Here is a 14,407-nt window from a genome sequence, read left to right on the forward strand (position 1 = left end):
TTTGAAAGGAGCATCGAGAATTTATAAAAACTTTTTTTCGCAAATAGTCCTTAGCTTAATAATCATTTCACATGGTCTTCCAACCTTGATAACAAATCAAGAGGCAATTTACCTATTCTTTTGAACTACAGCTGACTTGATCCTTACGCAACTCAGGGTATGTAGGCAACTCTAAATTAGATTCGATCAAATTTTGTCAAAAATAATTTATTGTTGAGCAAAATTAGCTACACGTCAATGTTTTCATCAAGACTTCTACATTGTCTTCAAACAAAAATTGGAAAATGTTGGCATCCAATTGTGGCACTCTATGCTTAAAATTAACTCCTTCAAGATTTCTGATCATTAAAAGACACGAAATATAATTTTCACACATTTTTTATTGTCATATTTTTACTTTTCATAATTTATTGATAAATCTCCTTATATTATGATTTTTATTAATTTATTATCGTTCCTAACATTTTCACATTCGTCTGCACACATACACAATATGAAATCATATTTTTTATAATCTTTAATGCATCATATCTTTAAGCTAATTACATTTTTTGATTTCCTTCATTTTTTTTGTAATTACATATCAATACCTACATCTTATACATTATTTAATACAGTCTACAATGATAAATTGAATCAATTATTTTAATGCACAGTATAATAGTTAAGTGTCTTGTCACATCTGACAAGACTACACACAAATGTCTTTTCACATATGACCAGACTACACAATAATGTCTTGTCACATATGACAAGTCTAGATAATAATGTGTTGTCACATCTGATAAAGACTACACAATACTGTCTTGTCACATCTAACAAAGACTACACAATGACACTACTCTTTGAATAGTAACTTTGAATGTTGGTTAAAAGGATGAAAAATTCTTTGGTCAATAACTTAAGGATAAAGTGCATTCTAAAAAATAAAAGGGACATTCTTTTATCCTTTGGATAATAGGGGGTGCTATTTTTTTATTATAAGTTGAAGGGAGGGGGAGAAATTTTCTACATACATTTTAACATACATTCTTCAGCATAAACATATACAATTTTTTTATTACTCTCCTCTCTCTCTCTTATCTCTCTATCCCACTCCCTCATTCTTCCTCATTGTCTCCCACTATAACTAGCGACTATTAAAGCTCCAGCAAATGAGCTCTGGCTAATACAACCTCAACCTTTCTGTTCTCCTCTCTCTCTTTGTTCCTTTACTTTGCCTTTGCTCTACCGGGTGTGGTGAACAACAAGCATCAGTCAAACCATCAAAACACCACCATGCACCCTTTTTTTCTCTCCTTCTTTCCTCCAATAATGGAGGACACCGTTACATAAAAAATGTCATGAGGCAAACCTGGGTCTAGCCATGACAAGCAATCTCAAACCCACCATAGGCTAGAGACAAACCCCCCATCCTTACCTCAAGAGCACATAAATGTAAACAGGTGAAGATAATAAAAAATGAAAATAAGAAGGATAGATAAACCCAAATAAAAGTTCTAAGAAATCAAACAAACAACTGACCAAATACTTTTCCAGAAAATCCTTTAAACAAAGAATACAAAACTAAGTCAGGACATTCGCCCAGCTATGACAAAAGGAATCCAAATGTACCAATAATATAAAGAAATCAATGAAATAATAGGTCATTTCGGAAGATGGAGGCTCACCATTTCACAGCAGATCAACAGACGTACACCACCACCTAATGCTGCACAGGGGTAAGAAAAAATCCTTGGACCCTACATTATGAAATGATGCAGTGTTCAGGGACGTTCAGCGGATTGAGCATTGGCATGTAACTTAGAGAAAAGGGATAAAATAATGTCAGTACCAAATCACTCAAAACCACATGCACAATATTTATATATATATATATAGGATGATAGGATAGGAACAAGGGTCATGAACATGAGAGTTTAAACCATTAGCCTGAACTGTGTAGCTCGCTCCGTCCTAAAGGCACCCATGGGCTATATGGGTCCAACTCCTTATTTTGAAAGGGCCATAATGCGTGTTAACTGCATGAACTGAGGAAAGTCTAAAGACACCAAGGCGATAGCCTTCCAAATATAATGTGTATGCAGACATATGATTATACAGACCCCTATGCTGGCAAACATAACTTTTAGTGTTGGTCCGCCTGGGACTACACCTTTATTGTGAGCTACAAAATTTCCTTTAAGCCTATATTAAAATAGTTTGCACATAAACCCAACCACTAACCAAGGAGTCTTTATTAAGGCATTTTCCAACATAGTATCATCATACCAAAATGATTGCAAGCTAATTCAATTATGCTAAACCACTCCATATATCCATTAGACTCCCAAGTTTCATTTAAAATCCGAAATCATAACCACCAAAGGCATTCGAAAACCAATTTTACAATCCATTTATATTTTAATACAATACAATATTTCAATTTAGGGAAAAATATGTTCCTCATTCCAACCATTATACCCATGCACCTATTTAGCCCCAACAACCATCAATTAAAGCATGAATAACAAATTTAAATATTGAAAAAGAAATTTAAGTAATAAAAATTAAAACCCCTCAATCTAATTTCAAACCAATCAATTAAAACACATGAATAACGATTAAATGAAGTCCATAATGTAAAATTCAAGTTAAAATGAGACACATGCTTGAGATATAGAATAAATTGAGAAGAAATCAAAGTTTGGAGCTTGAATGGTGAATTCATTGTAAGATCCTTAAGCTTTTTTGGGTTAAGAGTTAAAGACCAAAAGAATGGTGTTTGATCTCTTAAAACTAAAGAAAAATGGGTCACCGATGCTATAAAGTCGTGCAAGGGGTAAAAGGATCAAAATCCCCTCACCCCAAGTGGAAAAAATATAAACTGGATGAAAAATACATAGAGGCATTACACGCCGCTATCGCGGAGCTTAGCCTCCGCGCTACACCCTTATCGTCGAGGTTAAGTGTTGTGGCATGCCACTATCGTGGAGTCTTACTGCCTCGGTATCCCAAAATGCTACCAAACCCCAGCCAAAAATTTCAAAGCTTTCCCAAAGAACCCCTTTAAGATCCCTTAATATACTCTAAGTTAAAAATTAACATTGTGAATGAGAGAGGGTCAAAAATAAAATTGATGAAATTTTGCGGGCTCTTACATTATCCCCTCTTAGGATAATTTATCCCCAAATGAGGAGTTAGGACATCATTTTAGCATGATAATAACTAGAATTTTAGTAGAGTCCAAAGACAAATTCGGAATACAACAAAAGGGAAAATGAAAATCATACCTTAGGCATTTTCATCTTACACGAGGAACAAGAATGGGTACTTGGCTCTCATATCTTCCTCAACTTCCCATATAGCTTCTTCCACCTTTTGGATTCTCCAAAAAAACCTTTACCAAAGCTATATCTTTAGTTCTCAATCTATGAATTTATCTATCCAATATCTCAATCGGTACTTCTTAATAAGACAACAAATCATTAACACCCATATCCTTAATAGAAACTATTAAAAAATGATCACCCACACACTTTTTCAGCATATACATATGGAAAACAAGATGAATCAAAGCTAAACTCCCTGGTAAATCTAGTGCAAAAGTGACCCTTTTATTTCTTCTTAGAATCTGATATGGACCACTGTAACGGGTACTGAGCTTCCCTTTCTTCCCAAATGTCATGAATCCTTTTATAGGAGAAACCTTCAAGAATACCCAATCGCTAACCTTAAACTCCAACTCTCTTCACCTCACATCTGCATAAGACTTTTGGTGACTATGAGAAGTCTTAAATCTTTCTCTAATTACCTCTACCTTCTCCTTGGCATGGTGAACCAATTAAACAACCTAGTCTCACCTATCTCAAACTATCTAATATGAGACCTATATTTTCTATTATAAAGAGCCTCAAAAGAGGCCATTTGAATGCTGGAATGATAACTATTATTGTAAGTAAACTCAATAAGAGGCAAATGGTCAACCCAACTACCCTTAAAGTCAATCACATAGGCCCATAGCATATCCTCTAAAGTATGAATGGTCTGTTTCATTTGTCCATCCATTTAAGGGTGGAAAGCCGTCCTAAGGTTTACCTAAGTACCCAAACCTTTATGAAAAAAATGCTAGAAGTGTGAAGATAACTGTGTACCTTAATCTGAAATGATGAACACCGGCTCTCCATAAAACTTTACTAACTCTAGAATGAATAACTTAGCATAATCCTTTCCTGACAAGTTTGTCTGCATAGGCAAGAAGTGAGCAGACTTGGTCATTCTATCCACAATGAACTAAATAGAATCATATTAATTGCGAGATCACGGAAGACCCATAAAAAATCCTTGTTAATCATCTCCAACTCCCACATGGGAAACTCTATCTCTTGATATATGCCACCAGGCCTCAAATGCTCAACCTTGACTTGCTAACAAACCATGCACTTAGCCACAAAGCTTGCCATATCTATCTTCATAATATTCCACCAGTATATTTCTTTCAAGTCATGATACATTATAGTCAATTTCGGATGAACTGTATATCTAGACTCATGATTCTCAACCAATATTCTTTCCTGCAGCCCATCAATATCAGGAACACACAACCTTTATTGATACCTTAAGATGTCATCTCCCCTAATGTCAAAAACCACAACCCTTTGCTAACCCAAATAATTCTTAATATGTATAAGTAAGGGGTTAAAAGCCTATTTCTCCCTCACTGCAACATGAAGAGATGATTTAACAAACACTGAATAATCACACCCCCATCTTCGGAGTTCAAGAGACAAACTCCTAAATTATCCAACTTGTTATTATCCTTCACTAACCCTTTTTTCTACTAATAAACATGAGATAAGCTTTACAAGAACATCTGTTAAGAGCATTAGCAACAACATAAGCTTTACTTAGATGGTAGTGCAAAATTATGTCCTAATCCTTAAGCAATTTAAGCCACCGCCTCTTCCCAAGACACACACTGCAAGCTCTTATGGTCTAAATAAATATGCATATGCACCCCATACAAATAATGACACCAAATCATCAAAGAAAAACCATAGCCACCAACTTTAGATCATGAGTCGGGTAATACCTCTCATGAAACTTAAGCTACCTAGAAGCATAGGCTACAACCTTACTATGACGCATCAAAACACAACCCAGTCCCACACAGAATTCATCATTATACACGAAAAACCTATCAGTACCCTCGATCAGGGTCAAAACTGGAGAAAAGTTTAACTTATCTTTTAACTTCTCAAAATTACCCTTACAAGCACTTGACCACAAAACTTAACCTTTTTCTGAGTCAACCTCATCAATGTAGATGTAATAGATGAGAAACTCTCTACAAACCTCCTATAATACCTAGCCAAGCCCAGAAATCTTCTAATATCGGTTGGAGTTGTGGTGTAGGTCACTTCTTAATTTCCTCAACTTTTTGTGGATCCACCTTGATCCTTTCACTAGACATAACATGCCCAAGAAAGGTAATGACATAGCCAAAATTCACACTTAGAAAATTATGCATACAACTTCTATCCCTTAAGAGTCTGCAACACAGTTTGGAGATGATTGGCATGATCCTCCTTACTATTAGATTACATAAAGATGTCATCAATGAAGACTATAACAAAAAAAATCTAGAAACTGCTTAAATACCCAATTCATAAGATCTATGAAAGCATCCAGAGCATTATTTAACCCAAAATAATATAACCAAAAACTCATAATGAATGTAATGAGTATGAAAATTAATCTTGGGAATGTTAACCTCCCTAATTTTCAACTGGTGATAGCCCAAACGAAGATCAATCATAGAGAAATGCCTAGCACCCTGAAGCTGATCAAATAGGTCATCAATCCTAGGAAGAGGTTACTTACTTTTAACTATAACCTTATTTAACTAACGATAATCTATACATATCCATAAATACCCATCTTTTTATCACACAAAAAGTATAAGAGCACCCCACGGGTAAACACTAGGATGAATGAAACCCTTATTAAGAAGATTTTTCAATTTCTCCTTTAGTTTAGCTGGAGCTATCCTATAAGGAGAAATGAAAATGGTGTGGGTACTCGATAGAAGATCAATCGCAAAATCTATTTCCCTATCAGGAGAAATTTTTAGAGGATCAGCAGGAAAAACTTCAGGAAATTTATTAACCACAAGAACAAACTGTAAAAAGGGACCCTCTAAGTTAGAGTCCTTTACACAAACTAGATGACATTAACACTCTTTAGAAATTAATTTCTAGGCTCTAAGATAGATAATAAACTTCCCTTGAAGTACTAAGGAACTCCTCCCCCTCCATTCAATTATAGGTTTATTAGGAAAATGGAAATTGGCCTTTTGGGTCCTATAATCCTTAGAAGCATAGCACGAATAGAGCCAATCTATCCCCAAAATTACATCAAAGTCCACTATATCAAGCATAATTAAATCAACCAATGTCTCCTTATGAAAAATTTGACACCACACAACCCCTATAGATTTTTCTATCAATAATAGAATCACCTACCGAAGTAGAAATAGAAAAAGGGTCAAAAATATTTTCAGGACCAAAACCAAAGTGTACAGCCACATAAGGGGTCACATAATATAGGGTAGAACCCGAATCAAGCAAACAATAAACATCAAGGAAAAAGAGTTGTAATATACCAGTGATAACATCTGGGGATGCCTCAGATTTCTAATGAGTAGCAAGTACATAGAGGAGATTTTGGCCATTGTCGATACCCGAAGTAGTGCCCTTAGGTACAGGAGCCAAAGAAGTGGTGATCGGAATCTTATTAGCTCTTGTGGCAACTTTAGCTATCGAACAATTTCACTGCAGATGATAAGGCTGACCATAATTGGAACATAAATTACTCCCCTCCTAGCAATATCCATGGTGAAGTTGCCCATTAAAATAAATATGAAGGGTAAGGTTGGGCTGAATGAGCTCCACTAACCTTAGAATAGGCACCCTATGCCTTAGTTTCATAATTAACCTAAAAATGATGATCACCTAAAGGCTGAGGATAGGGAGCAAGGGAGCACTAGATGTCGAATACGAATTTCCCCAATTCTTCTTTTTGGTCCACTGCCTACCATCAATCCCACTGTTATGTTGATTTCCACCCTGCTCTATATACCTAAACTTCTTGCTTTTCCTTTTTCCCATCTCTATCTATATTTTTTCTCATTCTTTACCTGTTGCATATAAATCACCATCCTAGATATGTCCATATCATTATTCAGTATTACAGCCTTATACTCTAACACCAAATTATGGGACAAACCAGAAGCAAACTTTCTTATTCTAGACCTCATGTTAGACACCGACTTTGGAGCATAATGGGATAATTGCTAGAACTTCAATGCATACTTATTAGAACATATCTTACCCTACTTTAAGTTCCCAAACCTTTGGCCATAGCTTTCTTCAAATTCTAAGGAAATGAATGATCAAGAAAAGCACCTGAAAACTCATCCCACACTTCCAGTTTAGCATCATCACCCCTTATCACTTCCGACTCCTCATACCATTGGTAAGCCATATTTTTTAATTAATAGGTAGAAAACTTTATACCCTCTAAATTAGTAGCATGCATATCCCTAAAAATCTTGTCTATCTTATCAATAAACCCTTGAGGTTCCTTCTCAACCTTAGAGCCTACAAATCCTAGGGGATTCAACCTTATAAACTATCCAACTTGAGTGACCTTAGATAAACTAATAGTAGAACCAACATAATTAGATTGATGAGACTGTGATACCACCAGTAGAGCAAGCACATGACTAGACTAATAGAACTCTACATTAGAGATATCTCCTTGAGGTGACTGATCTTGAGTATTACCAGCCTGAGAAGCACAAGAAAGACTAGTAGGGACTAATGGAACCCCACATGAAGCGGTGTAGTCAGGAGTAGGGACTCTATACTGAGATTACATTCCATAAACAAGGTGAGTTCTATCCATATTTACCTTATGTAGGACAAAGGGTCTAATAGAGTTTCTACAATCGTCAGATCTTTGGGGAGGCATGATATGAAATGTGAGTAAGCCAGGAATTAGAGAAGTTTCATGATAACTAGACTATATAGTCTGAAATAGAACATAAGAAAGGAAAACATTCCTTAATGCCTCATAGATTCCCCCTTATAAGTGTGGCATGCTACATATTCATAAAAAGAACTCCACTCAAAATGGCTTTTTGGAAACCTAGTGACCTTGAACCAAGCTCTAATACCAAGCTTATCATAACACAAACCCAGGCCTGGCCATGACAGGCAATCTCAAACCCACTATGGGCCAAAGACAACCCCCTTATCCTTCTCTCAAAATCAAATAAATGTAAAATAATGAAAAACAACCAAAAATGATAATAAGAAGTATAGATAAACCAAAATAAAAGTTCTAAGAAATCAAACAAATAACTAACCTAATACATGTCCACAAAAGCCTCTAAATCAAGAATACTAAACTAAGTTGGGACATGCCTCCGACTATGATAAAAGGAATTCAAATGTACTAAGAATATAAAGAAACCATTGAAATGGCAAGGCCTTTTGGAAGATAGAGGCTCATCACTTCATAGCGGATCAACAAATATACCACATTATCTACATTGCACAGGGGTAATAGAAAACCCTCAAACCCTACATAATTAAATAATACAGAATCTATGGATGGTCAGTGGGGCGAGCACTGCCATGTAATTCAGAGAAAAGGGATAAAATAATGCCATTGCCAAAAACAATCAAAAACCACATACACAATATTTATATATCATATATAGGATGATGGAATAGGAACAAGAGTCATGAACATAATAATTTAAATCATTAGATTGAACTGTGTAGCTCGCTCCATCTAAAGGCACCACAGGCTACATAGGTCTAGCTCCTACTACTGGAAGGGTCCCAGTACGTGTTAGCCACATGAACTGAGAAAATACTAAAGACACCAAGGCAATAGCCATCCACATTTATGTTTATCCAGATACATAGTCATATAAACCCCCACACTAAAAAATGTGGTTTCCAATATTGGTCCCCCTGGAACTACATCTTCATGGTGAGCAACACAATTCCCTTTAAGCTAAAATTAAAACAATTTGCATATAAACCCAACCATTCACCAATGAGTATTTATTTAGTCATTTCTCAACATGGTATCATCATAATAAAACACTAGCAAGCTAATTCAATTATATCAACCAATTTATATAACCATTAGACTCCTTAGTTCCATTTAAAATCCAAAACTATGGCCACCAAGGGCATTACAAAACTAATTTCATTATCCACTTATCCTTTAATGTAATATGATATATCAAGATAAGTTAGACCATGCAAATATCATATTGTAAATCAAGATTGCAAGCTGGGTTGATTTAATGCCATTAACAAGCTAAAAATTCATCAATTTAGGGAAATCCATGTTCCCCATTGATGCACCGTGGAAACATGACAGTTTAGATGCTTAAAAAGCATTTATGCTTGTACTTAGGTTATTTTAGTAGATATAAGGTTGTTTTGTGGTAGTTGCAGGTGAATCAGGTCAATAAAATTTTTGGAATAAAATTGGAAGAAAAAGAAATGAAGAGGACAAAGTCGTAGATGATACGAGTCACCTAACGAGTCATCAACACATCATATGGCTCGTAGGTTAACTCGTAAGCACAATAGAAACCAAAGTGAAAAACCAAAGATAAGTGATAAAAATATATAACTAAAGCATACAAGTCGTAAGATGAGGATACGAGTCGTGTTAAGAAACCATAAAGAGAACATAACCTCAGGCTCCCATTCAGAGTTTAAGTCACTGAAGAATACGAGTCAAAAGTTTGAGTATGACTCTTATGGGTAAATTGTAAGCAAACCAGTGTTCATAACACTAAAGAAAGAAGTCCCAGGTGGTAACAAGTGAAGGCCATGAGTCGTATGGTCAAGGTATGACTCATAAGTCTAAGTCGTAAGAACAACAATAAATTAAATCCTTGGAAGATCGATATTGAAGAACATACGGTAGGCACTGTATGACTCATAGGATGACCGTATGAGTGGAAGAACGAGTCATACCTTGTGCTAACTTACTTTTACTTTTTCATTTTAATTAGAATTAATAGGTTATTTTGAGACACTATATATACCCTAGGATTTATATTTTATTAGGTTACTCTCTTAGACATTCTATTATATACTTTACATCATTTTTGATATTTTTGTGTTATTATTCAAATAAAGATTTTGGATTTTATTCTCCTTATTCTTGTGCAATTATTTACATGAATTCTTTATTGATTATCATGGATTATTGCATGATCAAGAGCGATTAATTTTCCTAACTAGGGTTGTGGGAACCCTAGCGTATTAGCTATGTAAAGGAAGTGGGAGATTCATCTATTATAACATAACTTTGTGCATCTTAATCTTCTTCATATTAATTAACCTCAGAGCTACTGCAAAAGTTTGAGAATAGCCTATATTAGATAACATCTTCAGAAGGGAGTTGGAGATTAGGAAAAGAGGATTAAGACAGTAATTGAGATTCACTTCCATCTTAGTATTCCATCATCTCATTTAATCAACTTGAGACTCAAAAGGTGAAAGTTGAAATGAAGTAACAGATAAGGAGCAATAAGGTGAAACCCTAAGACTTACAAGGTAAAGGGTGAGATTCATCAGCACGTTCACAAAATGATTGATAATACATAGCTTGTTGACTTTACATGAAGAACAATAGAATAGGTGGGTTGAATAAGAGAAATTTATTGGAGTTGAGAAGCCAGGGGGAACACAGTCCTAGTGTTCATATTCTATTGCTTACAACGTCGAAAGCATTCAAGTTCGGTTACTACTTATGATTAATTCTAATTTTCCCCTATTTACTTTCTACACTGTTCGTGAATTATATCAAGTTAAGCAAATGTTCAATATTTTCCCTGTGTGATCGATCCCAACCTAGTTGGGTTACTATATTTAGCATCGATAGCAACATACTTCTTTGGAGGTTAGTTTTGGGTGATATTAAATTTTGGTGTCATTGCCAGGGAATACAATTTGAGTATTTAATTGAATTGGTAAAGTTTGAGTGTTTCATTTTTTGTTATTGATTTGGCAAACACCAGTGTATGTCAAACACGAGGAGAAGAGGCAATCCTTTACTTTTTTTTTTAATCCAGAGCCTGAAAGAATTCTTCAAACACCAAGAAGGTTATCAGGACAAGTTCATGATTGTGTTCCAACTGGGGTTCAAGATCCTCATCCATTTGTTGATCCAAATGCGGCACTTTTGTGTGCTCTAGGTGATTTATAAAATATTACAGATTTACAAATACAATAATTTCTAGCTATTGCTAAGGAAGAAAAAAGAGCAATTGAAGAGTCTTGATTAGCTAAAGAGTCTAGGTTAGCTCAACAAGAAGGACTAGATAGGCCATTTCAAGTATCCAAGCATAGAGTCAGAGTTTAGAGAGGCAGCGCTATATTGATTCTTGCATATAAGCACCTATACCCATACGATGATGAAGAGGATATAGGTTATTTTAAACCTACTGAGACAAATTCCATCATTCTTTATTATTTACCCCTCAATTTTAAGTTTGATATAACTAGCATAATGGTCCAATTGTTGAATTTGAAGGGTGTGTTTTTAGGACCAGCAAGTGATGATGCAAACATGCATCTTGCTAATTTTACTAGGATCTGCATGTCATATATTATTTTAAGGATGGATCAAGAAGCTTTAAGGTTGAGGTTGTTCCCATTTAGCTACATGAGCTATATTAGGTTCCATAGGGTTAGCAATACAAGAATCTCGATTTGAAAATACCTGAGGTAGGATTACTCAACGATCCTTGTTACCTTAACTCCCTTCTCCCGGGATGAAGCCTTAGAAGGAAAAGTATAGGCAAAAAACTCTTTAGCTTTAGATGTTATATGAACCCCTAACAAGGAACCGTTGGCATAGAGCTATCGGGTCATAACTATTCTCACTCTGGCCTTAGGGTTATTCTTTCAACAATCTAAAATCCTTTCTTCATTTACAAACACTTATGTGATAATTTTCCTAACAAAGATTCCGTTTGACTTGACCATAGGACATCACCTTCCTCAATGCAATGGAAAACTAGGAGCACGGAAGCGATGAAAGCATGCCCACTTTTGCCGGCTAACACAATGGATCAATACAGGGGAAACTGGCTATGGTTAAGGGAACTTCTAAGAAATTCAATCACTACTTGGTATAAGTTGCATAGACAATTTTTGAATAGATTATTCCCTCCTGCAAGGAGGCTACAGTTGAAAGATAAAATCTATAATTTTATACAGTTACCTGCAGAATCCATGTATAAGGCATGGTTTAGATTCAAAAAGAAGTTGAGCATGGTACCGAGTCACAAAATCACAAGGTCCAACTTGTTGGAAATCTTCTACAAACTAAATATTAGTTATAGAGCAATGATAGATAAAATTTTGGGAGGTAAATTTATGTATCTTCGGTGGGATGCTACGCAGGATATGCTTGATGATATTTCAGTGACTAATAGATGTTGGAATACTAGAGATATTGAGTGTGGTACAGGTACATATGCTATTGTAGTAGCTAATGATTATGGAGTAGGTCAATATTTGGTAGCACAAGAGGTTGCACAACTTCAGACAGATATTGGGCTGCTTACAAAATAATTTACAACAATGTGTGCTGAGAAAGTGAATACAGTTGAAGCACAAGGATTTACTTCTAGTATTGTTGATACTGAATTTGAAGAGGAAGTAAAGTATCTTGGTCATCGGTTAGAAGATTTTGGAGCCTAAGGGCAAAGGAATCAAGGTTGGAAATATTCAAATGATAGATATAGAGATAAAAGTAAAGAGAGAGATGGTGATTGGCGGTGTAAATATGATTACAAGGAGAAGAGCGATTTGTCAGGGGTAAATTAGAAAGTTGAGTTACATGCTACTGTAATCAAATAGCTAGATTAGTAATTTGGCCAGATGTCAGCCATAGTAAACCAAAGGCAGCCTGACACTCTCTCGAGTAACACGGTGGTTAATCTAAATAATGATAGTCACTACCATGCCATTACCACTCGGAATGGTAAAACTATTATGGATCCGCCTGTACCCCCTATTGATGAACAAAAGAATGATGAACATTCTGTTGATGTGGAGAGTATTAGAAAGAAAGATAAAGAAAAAAACACGGTCAAAGAGCCTATTTTAATATCCATCCCGATACCTCGCCCTCCTTTTTCTCAAAGGTTGAAAAATAAACAAGAAGAAGGAAAGTATTATAAACTTTTACCTATCTTGAAAGAGCTTTCAGTGAATGTCCCACTTGTAGAGGCATTAGAGAAGATACCAGGATATGCAAAATTCATGAAGGATCTAATCACCAATAAGAGGTCAGTTAGTTATGAGCCAGTCGACAATATTCATCACTACAGTGCTGTAGCTACTACATTACTGGTAGAGGTGAAGGAGGATCCTGGTGGTTTCACCACTCCTTACAACATTGGATATTTTAACTTCACTTGGGCATTATATGATTTGTTTGCTAGTATCAACCTTATGACATTAGCAATTCTTAAGTAGTTGGGGTTTGGAGCTCCTAGTGCAAATTCTTTTATCTTTCCTGCTGATTTTGTGATATTAGATTGTGAAATGGACTTTTAAGTCCCAATTATTTGGGAAGACCATTCCTGGCTACATAAAGGACGTTGATTGATTTGGAGCTAGGACATCTGATGCCGAATCTTAATGATCAATCGATGATATTCGATGTATGAAAATCCATGAAGCAGCCTGATGAGTTAAGAGTGGTATCCGTGATTGATGTTTATGATGATGAGATGGATTCATTCTTTGGTGTTGATTTAGTGACTATTTGGGATGATGCTTTTGAAGTTATTCCTATTAATGAGAGGTTGGTTATTTAAGCTCTAATAGTTGTGATTATGAACTTCAATAGTAATGGTATTGATAACTATGATGAGATGGTATGAACACTCTGTGGGAGTGGTTCTTATACTTATGCACCAAAGAATCTTGATTTGGATCTAAAAAATAGAACCACTCCACCTTCTTGCCCACCCATTGAGGAGCCAGTCGTCTTAGAGTTGAAGGCCCTCTCTTCTCATTTGTGATATGCACTTTTAGGGGCCAACAACACTTTACCGGTAATCATTGCAGCTGACTTGATTGAGACAAAAGTGAAAGCTTTATTATTAGTGCTATAGATTCAATAGGGCCATTAGTTGGTCCATTAAAGATATTGTCGGTATCCCGCTTGGTCTTTGTACTCATAAGATCCAACTTGAATTGAATTGTATTCCAATTATAGAACATCAACATCAACCCAATCCTCTGATGCAAGAAATGGTGAAAAAAGATATAATCAAGTGGTTGGATACTGGTGTAGTATATCCCAT

This window comes from Capsicum annuum, chromosome 3 (genome assembly GCF_002878395.1).
Source record: "Capsicum annuum cultivar UCD-10X-F1 chromosome 3, UCD10Xv1.1, whole genome shotgun sequence".
Taxonomy (NCBI): Eukaryota; Viridiplantae; Streptophyta; class Magnoliopsida; order Solanales; family Solanaceae; genus Capsicum; species Capsicum annuum.